This window comes from Calliopsis andreniformis, chromosome 6, assembly GCF_051401765.1.
Source record: "Calliopsis andreniformis isolate RMS-2024a chromosome 6, iyCalAndr_principal, whole genome shotgun sequence".
Classification (NCBI taxonomy): Eukaryota; Metazoa; Arthropoda; class Insecta; order Hymenoptera; family Andrenidae; genus Calliopsis; species Calliopsis andreniformis.
Window position 1 is genome coordinate 16,305,547 of NC_135067.1, and position 16,423 is coordinate 16,321,969.

Sequence of the window (16,423 nt, forward strand, 5' to 3'; positions counted from 1 at the left end):
CAGCAAAGACTCTCAGCAAACAGCAAACCTCGAAAACACTCGAGCTGCAGCTCGCAAAAATCGTGCTTAACCCAGAAGCTACACCACCGTGGATTACTTAAGTCAAATATTTATCCGCAACGTCCGCGCAAAGATTCCCCAAAAATCTCGAGGGTGCAAGGAAAAACTCTCCCTGTTGGAGAGCAAAACACTGTACAAGGCTGAACACGGAGGCAGAGCCGAGCAGCAAGCGTATCGGAGCGCGGAGCTGCTGAAGCATCGCGGCACGGCTGAATTAAACGGGCAAATTACGGGTTTGCGACGAGCAAAGGGCCCAGAGAAAATAAAGAAAACAGAGGAAGCTATCCTGCTGACTTCCACGGGTACGAGTCCGCCTAATTTATTGCACCCGCTGGACCCGGGCGTAATTATCCCCCGGTGCCAAAATCCCCGACCATGTGTGTCCTCTCTGCTTCGAGCCGCGTCAATATCATCGGGGAACAGGCCCTCGTTGCTCCCTGCTTCCGAGATATTCGATACCACGAGCGAACGCTGGGCGTCGACCGCTCCAGGCGAAGAAGTGGCGCTCCATGGATTTAAGGAGGGCCCGAATCCACTCGCGATCGTGGGAGACGCGTAGCTGCATCCCAACGATCCGACGATAAGATAATCGAGAAAGGAGAGTTGTACTCCTTAGCCACGAAAGGCGACGCTCCTTGTGCCTCGAAGCGGAGAGGATTCCTAGGAAAACCAGGGTGGGAAAAACTGATAGAAGACGACTAATTGAGTTACGAGGATTACCCCGTCAATTACGAGCCTCCCAGTTTCCATATCCAATAGGTGTCTCAAACGACAGCCGAACAAGGTAAAATTCCAGGGGATCGTCGCGGTGACTAAAAGTTGGTTATAGTAGGCCAGGGAAAAAGTAAAATAGGACGAGAGAGATCGAGTTATCGCGAACGCGATGCGTTAATTGCAAATTCCTCGTGCATCGCGAATCCACGAGATACGGGATCGGTGGAATGTCTTCGAAGGTAATCTTATCCGCGTTTGGTCGCGAGCGCCGATTCACGGCTTCGTAAAGCCAGCTATCTGACAAAATTCCGGGAGGATCGTTCACCGTGAGGGCTAAATATACCAGGCGCGTTGCATAGTTTCGGTTGGAATCTGCTCGTTCCTCGAGCCTAAGCTGTAACAAAGTCCTAGCCACGCGTTCCTGTTTCCGCGATCGTCGCAGTGGTCGTAGCGCGTGAAAACACGCGGAACTTGGGGATAAAGAGCATACAGGTTTCTGGGGGTGACAAACATCGTGCTCTGAGACATAATGGAACGCTTCACGCTAGTGATACAGAATTCTAAGAAAGAGAATTTCGATTATTTTTTATTACGATGGTAGAGTCCTATTCTTTAAATATTATTTCTATATTAACCCAGATATTACAGTCACACAGATTCATGATGAAACAAATTCACTTCCAAAATCTCCGTGTCAGGAATGAACGCCAGGTCAAGTATTTTTCTATTCCCTATCTGTGTAGCAAGTTTCTTTGCAAAAAAGGCAACACTTGTCATTGCCTTGTTAGGGAGAAATAAGGAAGAGAGCAAATCGGCGTAAAATAAAATGCGTGGATCAGATAGGAGCGTAACGGACAATGCTAGCCGTGCGACGATCGTAGGTCAGATGAGGGAAGAACGCGAACTACAACGGGGGAAGTCGTTTGACGAGGTAGTTATCGTTCGTAAATCGTCATTACTGTTACAGCGCGTTACAAGCCGGCTACCGGCCGCAGCGTTTTTCCGATCCCGCGAACCGGTGTCGCGATAAAGCCCTGCCCAGATCACGGTCATCTACTATGATTTATCCCTTACTGCCTCAGGGATCTCGTCTTATTTCGCGCCGATAGCGATCTAGTCTAAACCCCTCGTCGAGTTCCCGATCGAGGCGATCGATCAATAAACAACGCCGTCCAGAAACTGTTATTAGTTGGTATAAATTCTTGCATTTCACTCGACGAATCTAACTGGGCATAATTTACATATCGTTCGAAGGCATAGGATAGATAGGTTCCCAATGATACCCGGATGTAAATCCAAACACGCGGAGGGGAAAAAGTTAATCGATCGTGGTATGTTCGCTGAGATGAAAGCCGCTTCTAAAATTGGCTCATTATATTATTAGCGGCCGATTACTTCGAATCGTCGCGGCGTCGGCTGGAAGAAACAGCTGTGTTTCTTGCGTCGCTTGGAAACGCCGAGCCACGTTGTTTCAGGGCATCCGAACAGAAAGGAATTACGGCCGAGGCTCCTCTAGCAAGCCGAGGGAGCCGCGATGAAAAGCAACACGACTCGAAACGCCGAGCGTTGGCTATTTTCGCGTTGGGCTTTCCAGAACCTGACCCGACGACTACATTCCTTTCGACGAGGCGCTCCGTTACCTCCCAAAAAATTGCCCGCAAGGCGTTGCTTCGCGATACGGAGCTGAGAATCGCTTCGTGACGAGATAGTTGATCAAGTAAGAACGCCGGGATTTATGGTTGCCGCTAGAATTCGTTATAAACGTGCAAGACGCAGCATGAAGGATTTCAAACTTCCTCCGAATTTTCAAATTTAAAAATATTTTAAACATTAAATGTTCAAATTTAAAAATATTTGAAATTTTAAATATTCAAATTTGAAAATATTTAAAATTTTAAATATTCAAATTTGAAAATATTTGAAATTTTAAATATTCGAATTTAAAAATATTTGAAATTTTGAATATTCAAATTCCTTGAATTCATTGTGAGCACATTCCAAGCTTTAAAAATAAACAAATTTACAGTTTACCAATATTGAAAATACTTTTAAGTAAATGGAAGAGTCGAGTTATTTCGATAGAATCTGTATTCATTACTAAATTGCATTCCTTAATAGAATTCCCTAGACGTTCATAAAATAAACTGAGTTATTTCCAGTCTGTTGCTCTGGTGAAGGAATCGAGTGCAGAAAGCAGATGAATGATAAGGCAAGCAGAGCTTAATTCTTTCGCTTCCGTATTCGTTCCACGAGAGCAAGCTCCTTCCTCGCCACGTTGGGAGAATCAGAGGCTTCAAGGTTCCACCGTAAGAAGGGCAAGTTCAAGGCGAGCTACGAAAACGGAAATACGTGCTCGGGAACCGTTCGCGGTTAAGCGAGAGGGACAACGCCTATCGGAGTGCTGGGTAGAATTAATGAGACGTTTAAACCACTCCCATGCAAAATTTTCAATCCATTCATCTTCCTCTTACCAATTTAGAAAACTTTAATCTGTCCACTCACCGTATAACGTATTATACACAGCAGTATTATGCAATACAAATTATTACTATCTAAATGCAAGTACAGTGATGTTAAGAACTCTGATGAAATAGTGCATCAGTTGCCAACTTGTCAAAACTTGGACCTTAAAACTTTTCAGATCTGAATACTATTTAAATCGATTCCACCCTGACGTCACACATTTCGAAGCGTCTAGAAGCCCACTACTGGACGAAGCCCATTGAATCAAAGAAGATTGCAGTCATTTAAAAATAATCGTGGATTATGTAACGATTGATAAGCCACGACAGCGAAAGAAAGCAGCCTCCAACCGATGTCTGCAATTCGCCGACGACCACAGGCGTTCCGATTCGCGGAATCTCATTCATTGGAGCAAGACTTCTGCAAGTGTCTCCCACCTGATCGCCAAAGTATCACAACCCGACCAGTTCATTATGACATCCGAGCTATATTTGATCGTGTCCCGTGTACGATGTAATTGCCAAGCATCTAATGTGTTTGCTAAGTCATTAATTGATCTAGAAGGCAGTCGATGTCCCTTATACATTCACGGAGTTACCGATAACCGACACTTCGTAGAAAAACGACAAGCCATTGCCCTAAATAAAAACTATGACCAATTTTCTGCGATCAGGTAGGAGTGAGGAATCGAGGTGAAAGTCCGAAGACAAACGTCCGTTAATATTGTTCGCAATCTCAAAAATAGCTCGAATAACTAACAGTGATCTAATGGTTGGCATGTGCAACCGGTTTTCATCGCGAGAAAACATTGTTCGTGAAGGAGAGAGAAAAAAGGACGTCGGTTCGCGATAAACTGCATGAATGGCCCCGTGGACAGAGCATTCAGGGGACCCTCTATCAGCCGACGAACACTCGTGCGTGTATTCAAAGTTCGCCGAACAAATCCATAGAAACCGTGCCTTATTTTCGATATAAATTGAATACTACGAGGTGACGGTTCGGTTTGTGCGCGTCAAAAAAAAAAAAAAAACTGCGCTTTCTCCATGTCTAAGATATCGACGTTTGGCCTAACACCGCGCGTTTCATAACTCTTTAATGCCTCTCAATAGTGATGGTAACCATGTATTATTCGAGGAAATACGGGCTGAAAAGGTCGAACTACCACTTGGTCGCTCGTTGCGAATTCCACGCGATTCAATACTGATTTTTCCAACGTCGAGAATATGTCACGATGGTGATTATTGGATTTTCGTCATGTTCGACGTTTCCTCTTTTTGTTTTGACATCGGTTCGGAGGGTGACAAGTGGATGAATCGATCGAGGGCGTGAATGTTGCGGAGGGCCAAGTGAGTGTGAAAATTTGTTGAAAAGTGCAATGTCGGCGATAACTCGACTTACTGTAGATATTCAGGTTCGAAATAACGTTATGCCAGTCACGTAGACAGCGTAACCGCCGCAAGCGCGATTATTTATAGCTTGCGCTCGTAAAAGGAGTCACTGTGTCTGTCTTCGCTGTGAGATTTTTCGCAGATTACCAAGGTATAAAGAACGATCTACTATTTTACGATACAACGTTATCTGACATTTAGTTTCACGGTTTTGCCGCTGTGGAACTGTCGAAGATTTAAATTCTGTTAAAATTGAATTATTTCTCTCTGAAAATACTAGTAAAAGTCATAAAGGATAACGTACTTGAATGACGAGAAATTTTCTTTAAAGAGGAAACCTGATAACCTGACGCTACCACTACAAATGGATAACAAAGTAGAAGTTGACGTAATGTAAATTAATGAGGGAGAAGGATTAATGTTCCACAATTCGATTCTACCAGAATGGAAGACTAAAAGCAGAAGGCGGTTGATAAATTATTACCCCCATTATCTGGGAGACAGTTCTGAACTTTAATCACACTAGCTCTAATTCCACTAATTCAATAATTCACAAATGCGATCTGGTACTCAAGTTAGTCCAGAATGAAATAAACCATACCTACCACCTGAGTGCCATAAGAAAGAACACGATCGTATCACGTCAGGTGGCTTTCGAGCAACTGGAGTCCACTGACTCGAGTACCGTAATAAAGAAATTTATCGTTCGATCAGGTTTGATACTGAAGAAATTCTGCCTTACTTTGCAAATCCAGATCGACAACCTACCTCATTTAAAATAAAATATACAGCTAACACTTCCAAAGCTAATAATACTTATACTTCACTATAATCGTTCAAGAGTATTTAAGTTTTTTATTCAGCAAGATCACTGCTTTCCTGAGTTCGCTAATTCATTTGATCGGTCTCATATATCTAGAGATACAGTCACCTGCTGCATCACCGTTATTCATATAAATGATTAAGTAGTATCCTTAAAATACAAGGAAAAATGGAAGAAGATCTTGCGAACAACACGAAAACACGGTTTGTCCATCCGGTCCGACGACCTAGACCGAGTAGCGAGTCGACGGGTTACGAGAGGCCTTCACCTCGACCTTGAAGAGCACCGACCGTCCTAGCAAAGGTGAACCGGACGGACAGACAGAGAGCCTCTACCCGCTGCGAGTCTGTTCGACTCGCCACGTAAGTATAATACACGATTTCCGCGGTTATGTAAGTCGCTGCGTTTTATCGCGTGTACGTCATCATCGCGTACAGAATCCCAGCATTGTTTTCTCCGTTTGTTCTTCCCTTCAACAGCCTTTGCGCAATTTTAACACGCTTGTTACACACGTTCTTGCTTCATTTATCGCGGAACTTTTGTAAGTCGAGTCGGGCCTTTTAATTGCCAGCGAACTGTTCGAAGAACACTCTCGACCTTTAGATTGGAATTCAGGAGAAATACAATTCTATCAGAGATTGTGCAGCACTCGTTGTCTCCTCTTGGTGGTATTTCAGAGCGTTCACACTTGGAAAGTGATCCACTTTGTGAGTAGAATGTAGCTTTGTAACATGTTTTGCACAGTGGCACGCCCACCATAAATGATTGATAAGTGGTTCCAATTAATCGTAATACTCTCAGTAGTCTTCTTTTTTTAAGCAACTGTCAACAATTACATGATGACAGTGGAGTCAATAGACTAGATGCCAATAAAACGAATCTTCATCGTCAGACCAGCTGACTGAATTGTTACAATAAGAGAGAAACTTTTACGACTTTAGTCTCAAAGTTGTCACTAGTTCTTATGAGTGTAAATTATCCAAGAACTCTGTAAATGTAGAATTACGGTCTGTCAATAAAGTTTTTGCGCCCAAAGAGAAATTTCGCTTGATGTTTCAACGTCTAGTGAAACAAGCTTCGTCAAACGAGCATCTGCTATTGAGAGTCACACTCGTCCAGCCGGATTCCACTTTCTCAGGGTCATCGAGGAACTTTTACACGTTTCAATGACTCGATTTGACTTCCAGTGACCTTCACCTTTCCGTCGTTAACCAGTCACCGAAAACGATCGCTTCTGCGAAAGCCCCAGGTGTCTTCCACCATGGCAACTTCGTTATCTTGAAACGAAAAGTCTGACTCGTTTCTGATTCGGTTCCATGAATGTCAGTGAATCAAGTCCCCATGCAAACAAATTAAAAGTGAACGTTACGCTTCACTGATAACTTATCAGACAGCCATATGTTGCTCGAGACAAACTCTGCTGATAGATGGTATTTTCAGGCGAACGAAGATAACCATGAATCATGACGAGAGATCACTAAAGTTCTCGATGATTTCGAGCTTAATAACTCGTGATTATATAAGCTCAAACTTCACGATAGTAGAGACTATCTTTCAGTATCCATGATTCTCTGTTTACTAAAAATCGATACTCGATTTAAAGTACGAAAAGTTTCGTGAAGATGGTTAAAGAAATTTCGTCCAACGAAACGGGAGAGCAAGATGCGCGCTGGGTCTTCGCGGGGCTCGAAAAAGTGCTCGCGCAGAATCGAGTTACTGTCTGATCCGATACACAGAGCTAACTCACGGAAGACCACCCATAAACTGGACGAACAAGTCGAAAGGGAACTGAATCTAGAAGAGTAATTAACGACAGGCTCCTCCGTCAAGGACTTAATCTGAGGTTCGAGCGAGTCTTTCTCTTCCAACCAGTCTACGCGCATAATCCACTTGTTTAGTGCTCTCCAATCGATTGGCCAACCCATGTAAGTACTCTCCATTTGCCACGATCCAACGCAAAGTGGATGAATCGCGAAAGAAATGCAACGAGCCGATTTCATCGCCAGGCAATCAGCAGACAAATGACTAAACACTTGTCGCTGGTGTTTAGCAACCATTGAAGGAAAAATATGACAAACGTCATCGCTTATCGTAACAACTTGCAACAGATGTCCTTGGATAGTGTTCCCAAACTTTTCCCAGCATTGTAGAGAAAACTAGCAAGGAATCACGATGCATGAAGATCTCACAGAACAGTGTCCAGGAGAGGGGCTTCTCATAATACTACGTCCCCTCTATGCATCGTATTTCGTTTGCATAAGGTACATAAGTACAACGTGACATCAACTGGTTTTCATGTGCACATGCCAGGGAGAGAGTGAGAGAAGCTCGTTTTACTCGAGCAAAACACGGACAGAGCTGATACAGAGTATAGCATAATCGATCTACCGACCGCTGGTATCAATGAAGTAGATAAAAATGATGATTAGACGCGTCTAGTGCCGACTGCTCGGTGGAAACGTCCGATCATTGATAATCGAAATAAAAAACAGCGCGTCGGCAGTGTACACGGGGAGAAATTAGCATGTTGCTCATTGACACCGTGTTACACACAGGCTGAAAGATCTAGCCGATGGCGGAGGCAGTCACACCCAGGCAGGTAAAGTGACGCGTTAAGTGGGTCTTTGCATTTAACGCTGGCCTCCACGCGTCGCCGCGTTGGCCGACTGGATAACTTGTTCGTTCCAGGCGTTCAAAAGAGATTCGTGTCTGTCAGGTTTATGTAATCGGGTAATGGAACGTGGGCGAGGTCGTCCATCTTGCTTTTCCACGCGGCCTTTCAACCAACGAAGGCCCGCACGGGCCTCTGCGCCAGCGAACGACTGATGGATACGTTCTGGTCGACGCTTTGAAGAAGGCCCGTGATGGACGGCGATGATTACGGGTACAAGCTCGCTTGACGCGAATTCTCGTGTCTTCTCAGCGAGAAACTTGGATATACATCGCTGCGAAATTAACTTTATGAGTAACTACTTGTCGATAATGTTAGTCACATAGGAGGAGAACAATGCTCCTACTTCTGGGGACAGAGAAAGAAGTTACTATGAGGTTCATAGAGGCAGTATTCAGTCAATAACAGCATATAATTTTGAGTTATTTATCCTGAGGTGTAAATTATACAAGAAAGTGGCCTCAATTTCATAAACGATCATTCACCTAAGTTAACGACACCTGAAATACAGTCTTCACTTCAGAGACCATATAAGAATCGCTTATTTTTTTGCATACAGTCTTCTAAGATTTCAAGCTCACTCTGCTTAGTAATTCTGTGAAAATTCTTCTCGATGAAACTGTTGGTCAATCTCACAGCGGAGTCACAATCGTGATCTAAATACGACTTAATCGCATTCAACCGTGCAATCTTACTGAATACGTAATTTTGCAGAAGACAATAGAGAGCTGTAGAGATGAACAAGCAAGACCAATTGCTGCTAGTCTCAGATATTTCCTCATTTGTCAGCGTTTGATTCGCGGCGACGATTGCACGGGGGTCCAGACGAGAAAGCCTCGGGGCGAGTCCACGAAGGCGTGGGTGGTTTCAGAGTCCCAGGCAAGCTCGGAAAACGAGCCGGTCCATTGCCCGCGCGAGAGTTTAACCGCGGTTGTTTTCGATTATCGGCCAGGACCATCGCGAATTCATCAAAACTTGTTCAGTCGTTTGCATAACTAAACAGCGGCTGGACTGTATCGATCCTTCGCGTTAGGCGCAACGAGGGACTAAGTGCTGCGAACTACGAGCTTTATCTCCTGATCTGATGCAGGACAGGCTATCGAATGCAAAAACATTATAAAATCGAGCGAAAAAAGAAGAGCTGTACCAAGCAACAAGAATTAATCGGTTAAATGCGACTTAAATACAAGCTACACATGCTACCGTTTTAAACTGGAAGAACCATGACACTGCAAACATGTTCGTCAAAGAGACACCGTATCATTGGAACTTATCGGTGGCTAATTAGAACTATAATCGACGACTTATCGTCATTCGCGATCAGTAACGTCGAAAGCGAATTACGACAAGAAGCATTATCAGCGCAAACGCTCTAATTAATTCCCGACATACCTACGATTATAGCAGCGTGTCATTAATGGAATCAAGACTCGACAAACCGCATAGGAAGATAGGCATCCGTGGCGACGATAATTGAACTAGTTAAATCTACCATATTCTAAAGTTCCGATTGCAATTGCTCCTCGAATCTGTAGCGAAACCGCGGAAAAAGCACGAAAGCTATTCCCGCGTGAGCTTGAAAGGCAATTAGACGGATTCTAACGAGCCCCTTTATCGTTACCCGGAGTGCGATTCAGAAAATTAATCGGACATGCTCAAGGAAGCTCATCGTTTCCGCGGAGAGCTCTAATGCCTCTCCGCCACGAAATCGAAGAATTCCATATCGAAGATCAAGCTTTATTTTTCTCCTTTTTGTCGGTCTAAGAACCGCTCGGTTCACGACGGAATTACGAATCACGTTCGAGATGAGGATAATTAAAACCGTGTAATTCGCGGATGCTAATGAGCAGTCGAAACGGCTTGCTGCTCGTCTTAATGCGACTCCCCGACCGAGCAGCTGGCTCGCGTTTCGCGGACTAGGCTTAACAAGGTCATTCTCCGTGCGATTATTACGCGTCTCCACGGTTTCGTGCGAAAATTCAGCGGAAAATTAACGACTCGCTGCGAAAGACTACGTCAAACACGTTGACGCGATATGGAGAATTGCAGCTTGTTCCATCGCGAAAGCATCGTTCCACGTTACTGTCGACCGTCTAATGGCACTCTAATTTACGAGTAAATTGCGAGGCTAGCCATCGAATCGAGTAAATTGATTAGGATACCGTTTCTCTGGGGAGTATCGATGTTCCGTAATTCGTTTCCCATAATTCGGTTCAGTCCGCGACTCCATCGATAGGAACGCAATTTCGACGTGTTTCGAGTAACCACGATCGACACAGGGGCCTAAATGCGATACGATTAGGCAGCCCCTGTGGGTAGCAGCCGCTCGAATATAATCGCACGAAATTATCGGCTGAGATAGCCGGTTCTGTGGTACCGTTTTCCCTGGCATGGATTCTGCCTGATTGCCGATACGAACGCGCCTACGGTGACCCACCTATCGTGAGAAACTATCCCAAGAATCGAGCCTTCTCTTTCATCCTGTACACGCACTGTCACGCGTTTACGAGCATCCGTCTATGGACCTGTATCCCTCGACCTCGAAAAACCGCGACACGTTAGCGTCCGCCGCTTGCGGATCGTGTTCGTTAACCCTTGCACTCGACTTGCTTTTGATCTGACTATCTCTTCGGCGACTTGAAATTCATTCCCATGAACTACCTTTATGTCGTGCAATAAGTCTTGTTCCCTTAACTTTCTACATACTTGACCTAAGTCATATTCTTTGAAAAAATTTCGCTTGAATATTCATGAATACGTGTATTGTAAGTCACTGACTCTGACTTATGGTTTATACAGTATACTGGTGGAGTTACAGTTCCATTGATTTATGGTAGTTCTCCATGGTAGAAAGAATTTGTCGAGTGTTTTGTATAAAATAAGACTTTTTGATTTAGGAAACACAGTTGAGTGGCTTAGTTAATTGTACAGTAGATTCTGCGATTAGAAAGAACATTCACTTAACAAGATATAAAAAGAATGACTTTTCACGGGAAGCTGACTGTGCCTGCGCTGAATCGAAAGAGGTAGTAAGTCTTTTGTTGAGATCTGTACAACATAGCGAGCAGCAAAGTCTAATTCCGGTGACTGAGAGCTAGTCAGTGGGAATCGCCAAGGTTGACGGCGCAAACATCTTATCATCGAATCGTAAGTTAGTCATTTACAAGAATTTCACGTACATCGAGACTAGATTGCCGCAGCTTGATTCAGTGTGATAATTACATTAATTTTCTTCACGCAGCATGGCTCCCTGTATAAACAAACGTAAAAACCACCGGGCCAGAATATGAGGGTCTAATTAGCTAACCTCGCCGACTGTATCTCGCGTTGCGGAATATGTATAATGAAAGCGGTAACCGATACGGATTACCGTAACTCGCGACTCAACGATACGACCGCGGGGGAAATATAAAACTCACCGCCTGCTGAGCTAACACTCACCCCACGACAGTGCACGAATGAGATTCTGCTTGCTTACCTGAAATTAAGAAGGAACGTTATTAATTAAAGCAGTGGGGAAATTAGAGAACAAGAGAGAGCAGTAATTAACCATTTAATAAAGTTATTTGAAAAATTACTACGCAAATATCAATGCGCTGTTAAAAGACAAATAAAAATTGAAATAAAAATATCTGGTACCCAGACTGTCGCATTAAAGAAATAAGTAATGGAAATTAGAGTAATTAATTCCAAGATCCATATAGTTTAGTGTCCCTGATAAGGATCCAACAAAAACGAGTTTCACTCGACTCGAATTCCCCTATCAGACTAATTCCACTATGAAACACGATCGTGTCCTATGAGGACCGACACCCCTCATTAATTCTAGAAAGCAACAGCCACGCCAAAGGAGACGTGAGAAAACACGGCTGCAAATTAATAACGGCGAGATCAGTAACTTTCTATCGTGTTACATATTGCAGATACAAGGCTAACCGATGACCCCGTCGCAAAAGAACAACGCGAACGCGAGCGTGACCGCGATTTCTACGTGACGGTTCCTTAAAATCAACACATCTCGAACGATACAGATAGTTATGCATAAATCTTCTTTTTCCTCACGCAAATGTACGCGTTTCTGCGATCGCTGCTCGGCAGCCGGATCTCCGTGATCTTCACGCGTCTCGTATCACTCCTTACACGGAGTGCAACCTATCGTGAAGACTCGCAACGTGCCAATTCAACGAGATGCCTCGCGTTTAGCTTCACGGTAGACTGTTCGCGTCGAACCCAGCAAAGAAATGTATTCAAGCTCTCGCGATTTATTCAGCTTCCGCGTCAGATATCCGTGTTACGAGTACTCAACTCCCTTAATGACGGGGAATCACCATAACAAAGTAGCGAAATTCGAGTGCAACGCTTCTGCGATTTTGCTGTGCGAACATTCGACTCGACCGTACCGTGTTCGTCACGTGCCTCTTCGTAGATCACGAAGGCGTTCTTCGAACGAGAAATGATGCAATACGAAAAGCACACGCGCGGACGACCGTTTAGCGAATTAGCCCAGCTCTTAACGAGAGAGGCGCAGCAATTTGCCGCGCGTTCCACGCAAATAGCTGCGCGAATAGGTCAACCGTGGAACGCGATCGACGACCAGCCATGCAACACCCTGGGAGGGCGACGCTAAAAAAAAAGATTTATTATCGAAAACTCGTCGGAGGCCCGCCTCTAAATCACACACTCAAAGATTTTTCATTTGATTAATAATGGTTTTCATTCCGAGGAGAAACGCTCGCTTGCACAATCTTAATTAAAGCGCGGCTGAAACGCGCTATTCGCGAGTAACTATTCGGATGAATGGTATTTGAAGGCAAATAAGGGAAATTGGAATTTCGTTTCAGGCTGTTTCTCCCTAAGTTCTATTAAAACTTTGGACTTCAGACTTATATGTATAAGATGAATCAGAGGTACGTACAGATATAGTAGGGAGACAAGGAACGTGTACACCTGCAGACTGCATACGCCATGTAATCGCACGTATAAGAGAGCAACTATAGGTTCTCCTACCTCTGAATCACCCTTGTTTTCATTTCACGTTGTATCTAGGAGAGTGCGTCTACAGTTTGTAATCAAACTGTCCTCAATGAGATTCAGTAGAAGCGTAACACACGATAATGAGTTGTGAAAGACAGACTTACATAAGCTAACATAAATACATATGCGGGTCTAAAATAAAATGCAGAGTGACAGACTCAGTGGTAAGTAAATGTAAACAGTGCCACAGGGTGTCTATGATAATTAATCAATGGCTCCAAAGGGGGTTCGAGCTAAAGTGATGAAGGTTTCCTGTATTACTTCAATAATCACTTGAATCCCAACACAAATTGCAGAAACATTCTATAGGAATATTATAAATATATTATTATACACGATTCCTAATTCGCTAAATGCACCCTAGTACTTTGACTCAACTAGGTAATAGTACTTGCTCCAATAACTGAAGCAAGAGGCTATCTGGCACTAACAACCGCTTTCAGCTCAATGCCCCATCCACTTCTCTGAAAACACTATGTATTATTGCATCGTCATCATCATGCTGTTCTTCCTCGGAAAACAGTAAAGTCCAGAACACACGAATGCGGTAATAATTGCATAATTCCGCGGTAACGGCCCTTTCCGCTCGGTCTGGCTCGTTTCAATAGTAAAAACTCGTTTAATACAGCTCGTACGAGTCACAATACACAGGTTTCTAATATTCAATTATATGCCTCTCACAGCTGGTGATTATGTCTCGGAACGCGCGTACACGCTCGCGATCCGCGTCCCGCTGGATAATAATCATGCCTGTGTCACGTTACACGCCGACAATCGTTCTACGTTTCGGCTCGTTGCCAGGTATGCTAATGCGATTGACGCCTAGGCGATTGAACGTACGCTGGGAAACGTTCGATTTAACCCAGGCCACTTTTCTCCATTAAGCCTGGCAAACCCAACGAGTGATCATCGAGCATCGATCACCGTTCGACGGAGGCCTGATCGATTTCCAAGCGAATTGAAAATACCATCGAGCAGCTATCTGGGGATTATTAATTGCCGCGAGTCCACGAGGCAGAACGCGATAGTAATGCAACTGTGGTTACCATGCAATTTAAGGAGGAAAGACAGCCGTTTAAATTGACTTTTCACGAGGCTGCGGCTAACTCGAGATACAATTAACGCGGCAAGTTTTCTTAGAGAAGAATTCCACGTTGAAAGGTATCGTTTAGAGAGGGTTCTCGCTTATCAGAAGTAACAACGTGGCAGCAAAAACGGAAGCTGGTCTTCGGGCTCGGGTTAAGAAGGAAAATTAAGGAAAGCCGTTTAAGCTCACCGCGAGAGGACACGTGTGCAGAGAGGTGCATGATTCGTGGTCTCACGAAATGTGGACCGGCATGGCGGAGCGCACAAAGGGAAAAGGCAGCTGCACTTTTCTGGCCTGGCCTGAAAAGCCCTGAGAACAATGCCTCGTGAATTGCACCGCGACAATGCGCTCGCGCCCACAGAATAGAGGCTCTTTCCTTGTAACCGCGTTACGTGTTTTCTCTGCATCGGTGCCCAGCCGACACTCATCAAATTTTACGAATCCCCAGATAGAAGCACAGCGCACGGTCTCTGCGCAAATATTTGCATGGACCCTTAAACACTACGCCATGAAAATCCAACCGTGTTGGTTAGAAACGTTCTAACGCCTAAACACAAATATGAATTTGGAACAACTGTTCCTAAGTCCACAGTTGTCGTTATCTTTGACTACGAGGAAGATGCCAGCTGCGTTTCGATGAAAAGGTGCGGGAACAATGCTGGGTAAACTGAGTGACGAAAGTGTGTGTGACTGTCGTAAACGGTGCATAGAGAGGGGTCGTAGAGGGAAAAACGTCGGCGTAGTACGCGTTTTTTGTACGCGCAGCGCGATTTCTGTTATTGACCTAGGCCAGGGTTTATGAGCACGCCCGCATGCGTCACACATCGACCGGGACACGTGCGACGCCTTTAAACAATCGCCAGGGTGGATTAAGAGCCGCTTGAGAGAGGCGTCAGCGTGATCACGAACCGGGGCATCGAGCCAGACACTGGTGATTCATTTTGGAGATCTTGTTCGAAGGTAAAACGCGGAAAATTTGGCTTGGCAGCGGTATTACGGTGACACAGCGACGAAAATTTGGAAACGCGTATTTTCTCGAAAATGCTGAGTTAGTGCAATGTTTGAGCAGGAGGACACTGTAATTGTTTATTAATATTTTGTGGAAATATTTAACGAAAGAATAGCTTGAAATTCAAGGTCTTTAAATATATTCATGAGCCATTATAAGTATTCCATTATTTAAACGCTTGATAGAAATTGATATAACTTATTCCAAAATAAACCTTATCAGTCGCAAAGGAGTCTCCAACTCTTCAGATAAGACACTTCTACGACTACTTGCTGTTCCAGCTCATTTTACTCATATTACGCAACATAGGGGCAATTTAAATAACGAGTTAATTCATTTCCCCAATTAACTCATTAAACCACTGCTGCCTCTGTCGAATTAACATGCCCCAAATACTCGCGTGACACGCCTTGTCCGAGAAATCCTCAGATGACAGCGGAAGAGATAATCCGGATCCATAAAAATCGACAAATCAAAAGCTATCTTATAATTTACGCATTCAAAGTGACGATGAAGTCTCATATCCCAAACCTTCGTGTCACAGACATTTTCATCGACATCCTTTCAACAGAATTCCCCGTCAAATGCACCAGCGCGTTAGCAACCTGTCGTGAAAGCAGCGGAAACGATACACGCTTCCTAGCGGCGTCGAAACGCGGCGGAGGAAATCGACTTCGACTCGCCTTAAAAAGCGCGATAACATCGAGGAGACAACAGAGTACGGTCGTTTGGCCTTTGTTCAACTCAAAACCAGTTCTTAACGCGAGATAGCGAATTTCCTCGTGAAATCGATTAGCCGGCGAAACGCGCTCGAACCTCTGTACCTGGAAATGGATTACTACCTCTCCACAATGTCAGTCTGTAGTCACGATACGCGAATTATTATCAGAAATTGCTGACTCTGAGTGTTGCAACACTTTCGGCCAGGGGTTTTTGCCCTCGAATCCGGTAAAAATGTTCCCTGTTCCTGGGCATACCGTTGCTCGCTCCTTAGAATTTAACGGCGTAATCTGAAGGACCGGTTCAACGTCGCTGGATTTATAAATTCGCCGCGACGAATTTCGGTATGCCGTTTTATCTGACACAAATAAAAACTCTCGGCCCGAGGACCGTGTTTAAGGAAGCGGATCGTCTCGTTTAGTCCAGGAAGGTCCAAGCTAAAGAATAACGATCC

General features: G+C 44.4%; 1 protein-coding gene across 4 annotated transcripts in view; it reads right to left on the reverse strand.

Moving 5' to 3' along the window:
* The window catches only part of LOC143180955 (uncharacterized), a 150,795-nt gene that overhangs the window by 132,782 nt on the left and 1,590 nt on the right, over nucleotides 1–16,423 (reverse strand). The window lies entirely within an intron of this gene.